This window comes from Nyctereutes procyonoides, unplaced genomic scaffold (genome assembly GCF_905146905.1).
Source record: "Nyctereutes procyonoides isolate TBG_1078 unplaced genomic scaffold, NYPRO_anot_genome, whole genome shotgun sequence".
Lineage (NCBI taxonomy): Eukaryota > Metazoa > Chordata > Mammalia > Carnivora > Canidae > Nyctereutes > Nyctereutes procyonoides.
This window is the reverse complement of record NW_026575025.1, coordinates 431459-437917: the sequence shown is the minus strand read 5'-3', so window position 1 is coordinate 437917 and position 6459 is coordinate 431459. Positions and strand designations below refer to the sequence as shown.

Below are 6459 nucleotides of genomic sequence, written 5' to 3'. Positions count from 1 at the left end.
GGGTGTTTCTGAACTTAGAAAACTTGAGACTCCTAAGCTGGATGAGTAGTTAGTTCAACAGTTCTGCATTACAGAATAAATGAATGTAAAATGCTGCTAATCACATCTGCTCTGCCTTCTACAAGACATTCTGATGAACAAAGGTGTTAATAGATGAGAAAATCCTCTGTAAAATTGAATGTATATATAAAAGCAAGCACTTATCTTCCTATTAATAGTTTTCAACTGCAGGCTGCCCCTGGTTTATGTTATTGGGTTACTGAGAAAGCTTTCTGATCCTAAATTACATTCCCAGAATGAGTTATTATATCTACTAGCTTGACTATGCCATGAGGTAAGGAGATGTGTGTGTGTTTTCTGTTTAATCTTCCTAAATCCTAAATTCCACTGTGCATAATGTCTAGCTCAAAGTTGTTGGTTCCTCTTCAATGGAAGGATGGACAGATGGACTGAAGGCCAGAGAGGTGAAGTAGCTTTGACAAGGCTGTAGATTTTCTGAGCTAGATTCTAGCTCTTGATTTCCACCATTCCTCCACCCTTTACTTGACTTCTCTGAGCTGCTATTCTCTGTGAAAATGAGAGGTTAGATCTATATAAACTTTTCATCATTTGTACCAGATTTTTTATTCCACAATTGCAAGAAAAATTTAATAGGTTGCCTAGAGTTCGATTTTTACAGTTCTCTTATGTGCCCTCTGGGTGAAAAATGACCAGAGGGAGGAAGAAGTAGACAGATGTATCAAGCAGGTGACACCATGCACTAGCATGCTGCAGTTTGGAGTCAAACCTCACAGACCATTGTTTGAGAGTGGCAATACTGAAAACACCATGAAGGGATGAAGACCATGGATGGATGCTCTGGGGAATGTCATTAGGGTAGGCAAAGGGAAAATTTTAGAAGATTTTTGGATTGACACTTTAAAAAATGACACCTGAGTCTTTGAACACACTAAGGACAATGGCAGAATTCATCTTAGACTTCTGAAGTGTGGGCGACCACAAACTAGCTGGAGTAACTGAACCAAACCAGGCCCAGACTTGTGTCCCTCATTCACTCAAAAGCCTCGCGAGCCTAAAGGGTGAATAGTTGGTTGACACTTGAGAAAGGGCTTGAGCAATGGTTCTCAGGGCCCGCTTGTACATGATCGCCCACATAACACAATAGATACAACTTATTCTGACCTGGTCATAAATATAAATAAGGTTCTGTGCTGTCCTTGCTGGTCTGTTTACCATACCTAATATTCCTTTGAAGTATGCACATCTGGAGCAACAAGCTTATCTATTTACCAAGGTCTTCTGGCACCAGTGGGTCTGTCTTACATGCTGAGAAAGGGGAACTTTGGAGGGTTTCACAAACATGCTGAAAACAGACACCTTCTTAGCTTTGTTTTGCTCATGCTATAAAATGTTGTAGAACCTTGAATAAAGCTGGCACTGCTTGGACATCATCCACTGTGTCCCTCCTGTCCCCATCTATTTACTTTTATTTTCCTCATTCCCTTATCCTCAGGACCCTGATTGTGTTGCCGCAGTGCGTGCAACAAGTGGTGCCCGAACAGGGACCTGAGCACATGCAAGAGAGGTGCACATATAGGTAAGTCATCGCTGACAATCAGGTAAGGGGAGCCCGGCTACTTAGGGCCACGACAGGAATAAAAAAATATGGGACAGTCGCAATCTATGGAACAGGTCTTCTTTATGACCACTTTGCAGGCCCTTATGAAGCGAGAAATGTCCAAGGTCTCTAAAAAGACCTTGCAACAACTCTTTTGTACTGTATCAGACTTGTGTCCCTGGTTTCCATAAGAAGGGACTGTCAGTTTGGATGCCTGGCAAAGGGTAGGACAGGAAATTAAAAATCAACTTAAAAAATGTGGTCCTATGGCCTGTCCCCCAGGCACCGTGCAAATTTGGGAGGAAATAAGAGAGACTTTAGATCCACAACACACTTTCGAATTAATCTCTATAGCCTCTCATGAATCCCTCCCTGAAAATGATGTTCAGACCTCTTCAGAGGAACAAAAAGAGAATAATAATTCAATGATTGAGTCACCATCACCACCAATTACTTAACACTGCCCCCTCCAAATCCCCCACCTGTGTCTCAGATAAAAATTAATGATGGGGAGCAAATTGATTGACTTTAAGTGAATCCAGATGGAACATAGTAAACAGGTCTTGAAAATTATCACTACTAAACCTAAAACTTTTATTCTATTGAGGTTTACTAAAGATCACATAAGCTCTGTTATCTTTTTACAATGTTAGTAAAAAAGAAAAAAAATTAACTAAATTGATGGTTAATTATCTGTTTACAAGTTTTCATAAGTAATTGTTAAGATACCTTTCAAAGGCCTTGGTAACCTGAAACCTTAGTCACACGTTGGTGATAAATAAAATTAAATTCATCGGACATCTAGGTCTTTTCCAAACAGGAAAAGTGCTAAAACGTTGATTTAAATCTGTTGGTAAACATGCTTTGTGCTTAACTGTTTCATAAATTTGCCGTCTAAAAAGTTCTGGTGTTCAAAAATTGGTTACTTCTTAGTTTTCACTGGACACTAAGGTTCCAAAAAAAAAAAAGCAACTCTGTATATAAAAAGAAATGTAAGAAAAATGTAAAGAATGGTAATATATTTTTGTTAAAAAATAGATAATTTTGTCCCAAATGAGACTGACTGAAAAGAAATGGCTTAAAACAAATTCTAAATACAAAAAAATTAATTTATTAAATAAAGGAATATTGTTCTTTCTATCAATGTACCATGTTAGAAAGTAATTAATTCTGATAAGAACTTAGTCACCTCCTTAGATCCAGGTATTGTAAACTTCCTATTTTTTTGTTTATTTTTTTATTCATTCAACAAATAGTCATTGACCACTGTTTAGGTCTGGTGATATAGCTATTAAACACAAAGGATCCTCTTTCAAGATACTCTTAAGCGTAGGGTTGGAAGGTGGACCGGCGCTAGTACAACATAGTGTGTGCAAAGAGCTAGGATAGAGCTGCGATCTGGGTGCTGTAGCAATACAGTGCAAGTCCTTATAATCTAGCCTAGGGTGGGAGAAGAGACCATCTTCCTTGTGGAGATGATATCTGAGCCTATTATTGGAGGATGTATGGGAGTAGAATTGGGAAAGGTTGGGGGGATAGCAAGTGGGTGGCAATGAGATGGTAGTGAGTATGACTTGATCAGGGAATTTAGGGTAGTTTAATATGGCTAAAGCACATGGTAGTGGACAGGGAAGGATAACATGGGTGGATCACTAAGATCCAGGGACTTGTGATGAGGCCAAAATGCTTAGATTTTATCTTAAATGTAAAGAAGAGCCTTTAGTGGATTTTAACCTGGATGATGACATGATTGAATGATTGAATTTTATACATATTACTGGCTGCAGTGTGGATGACTGAACAGGTGTCTGGGTGAGATATGAGGCAGGAGAGACTAGTTATGGTGTTGTTGGAGCAACCATCAGATTATTTTGCTAATTGATCTAAGTCTAGTGCTGAGAACTATGGTTGGGGCTAGGTGGGTGCTCAAAATGTTTGTGGAATCAATGAATGGATGGATGGATGGTTGAAAGTTAAGGAACAAGGTTTGGTAAAGTATGATGACAAATTTTGAGATTATGAAATAGATTAGTAAAGGGAGAAGTCAAGGATGAGTTACTCCTATGTTTGTGGTGGGTGATGGAGAAAATATAGAAGGAAGAGCAAGTTGAGTTGGGGTTGAGAAGAGGAAATCAGTTTTTGAGGAGATGCCCATGTGCAGTGAGAAGTGCAATTAGGAACTGGTTGTGTGGCTCTAAAAAAAACAACTTCAACAAATATTTAGGGAAATTATTTTCCCATAAGTGGTTATTTTTAATTAACTAAAATTTATATGTATTGCAGTTTTTAGTTAAAAAGAACTCCATGAAGATTTTTTTCAATCAGAAAACAGAATTTATTCATGCTAGTTAAAATGCAAGAAAGGCAATATTTTGGGAGCTATCATGTCTGTTATTTAACTTTGTACTTGGTCAAAATTATTAATTGGAAATGCAGAAAATTATTTGTATTATTAGCAGGTTCTGCTTTGGGATTTGGGATTTGGGATTTGGAATAACGCTATTCCAAACACTGCTTTCCCTCAACTTTTGAAGTTTCTCGAAAGGAGTAACAGATTTTTCTGGGTGAATCTATTTTAACCCAAGTCCTTGCTGTAGCTCACGATTCACGGATAGTTCACAAAACATCACAGAATTTTTCATGCTGGAACTGTCACAGAACTCCGATGTGCAGAGAGTTTGTTTGTGTTCTTTTTTTTTTTTGAAATTAAAATTTTCTTTTTTTTTTTTGGTTTATTCATTTATTTTTTTTAAATAAATTAATTTTTATTGGTGTTCAATTTACCAACATACAGAATAACACCCAGTGCTCATCCCGTCAAGTGTCCCCCTCCGTGCCCGTCACCCATTCACCCCCACCCCCCGCCCTCCTCCCCTTCCACCACCCCTAGTTCATTTCTCAGAGTTAGGAGTCTTTATGTTCTGTCTCCCTTTCTGATATCTCCCACACATTTCTTCTCCCTTCCCTTGTATTCCCCTTCACTATTATTCATATTCCCCAAATGAATGAGAACATACACTGTTTGTGTTCTTTTTGATTGTCTACCTGGTCTCTGTTGGAGGCAACCTACTTATCATGATCACCATTATCTTCAGTCCCACCCTGGGCTCCCCTATGTACTTTTTCCTCTCATGCTTGTCATTCATTGATACTTGCTATTCCTCATGTATGACCCCAAACTCATCGCTGACTCCTAGTATCAGGGGAGGGCCATCTCTTTTGAGGGCTGCCTAGTTCAATTCTTTGTTGCCCATTTATTGGGAGGAACGGAAATCATTCTGCTCACGGTCATGGCCTATGACCGGTACATGGCCATCTGCAAGCCCCTGCACTACACGACCATCATGACCAGGCATCTCTGTGCCCTGCTGGTGGGGGTGGCTTGGTTGGGAGGCTTCCTGCATTCCCTGGTCCAGCTCCTCCTGGTCCTTCAGCTGCCCTTCTGTTGGCCTAATGTGATCAATCACTTTGTCTGTGACTTGTACCCTTTGCTGGAAGTCGCCTGTACCAACACGTATGTCATCGGCGTACTGGTGGTTGCCAACAGTGGTGTGATCTGCCTGTTGAACTTCCTCATGCTGGTTGCTTCCTACGCTGTCATCCTGCGTTCCTTGAGGTGCCACGGTGCGGAGGCGAGACATAAAGCCCTGTCCACCTGTGGGGTCCATTTCACTGTTGTTGCCCTGTTCTTTGTGCCTTGTATATTTATTTATATGCGGCCATCATCTACTTTGTCCATAGACAAAATAGTGGCTGTGTTTTATTGTATTTTGACACCCATGTTCAACCCCCTGATTTATACACTGAGAAATGCAGAGGTGAAAAATGCCATGAAAAATCTATGGAGAAAATGAGCAATTGTGGATACTGATATAGTAGGGGGAAAAAAAACCCCTATCATTCTCAGTAAGAATTCATATTGTTATGATGAGAGCTGAGAGACTATCAGAAAATTTCAAAATAAATTTCAAATAATTTTCAAAATTTCAAAATAAAACTGATTTGAACATTTCAAATTATGTCTAATCTATCCATGTCCTATGTTACTGACCAGACAGATTAGTATACACAACTTCAATTTCTTCTTAACAGTTTACACTAAATTGCAGGACATGGAAACACCATCTCTCTCTCCCTTGCCTTTGTCTGAGATGGAGCCTTCATCAGCCTGGGGAAATAATGATGGGTTAATCCCATCATTTGGGTTAATTTCCCATAGAAATGTTACTAACCTGTTCCTCCAACTTTGCACATTGGAATATTGATCAGAGTAATTACTGATGGTTCACCTCTACCTGATTCTGTCTACAATTTTTTTTGAATTGTACTGAATTGTAGCTTAATGTGATCTTATTACATTTAAAAATATGCTAGGAAATGTCCATAAGCTTCACAAGATTGCCAGGAGTCAAAAAGGCCAAGACTGCTTTTATCTGGCATGTGCCAGACAAAGGCTGCTACACTGCTGAGTCCTGGACACAAGACCACAAGGCGCAGAGCAGTGACCAACTCGAGAACACTGGATGGGGCTGACCAGTCTTCAGTTGCCCTGAGATAGAAATTGTCCTTACTACATAATCTACACTTTCTCTTCATCTGCCATGTGGATTCTTAGATGGTGGTCCAAATATTTCACGCCATGAACAGTTTTGAAAACACAACCTGGATACCAAGTTGAATGCCTTTTCTCGGAGGGTCATTGTTTTTTTCCTTTGACTCTGAGGGAAGAGGGAAGGCAGTGGCTTTCTGAGCATCAATGCTGTCTCTGGAGGGAAAGTTGCTTTGGGGACAATAATGTCGGAGAGAATCTGTAGCTTGGGGCTCTGAGAATACAGCAAATA

At 39.7% G+C, this 6459-nt stretch overlaps 1 pseudogene; it reads left to right on the top strand.

The window, feature by feature from the left end:
- Positions 1–329: 329 nt before the first annotated feature.
- Positions 330–5472, top strand: LOC129503154 (olfactory receptor 140-like; annotated as a pseudogene).
- The last annotated feature ends 987 nt before the right edge of the window (positions 5473–6459 follow it).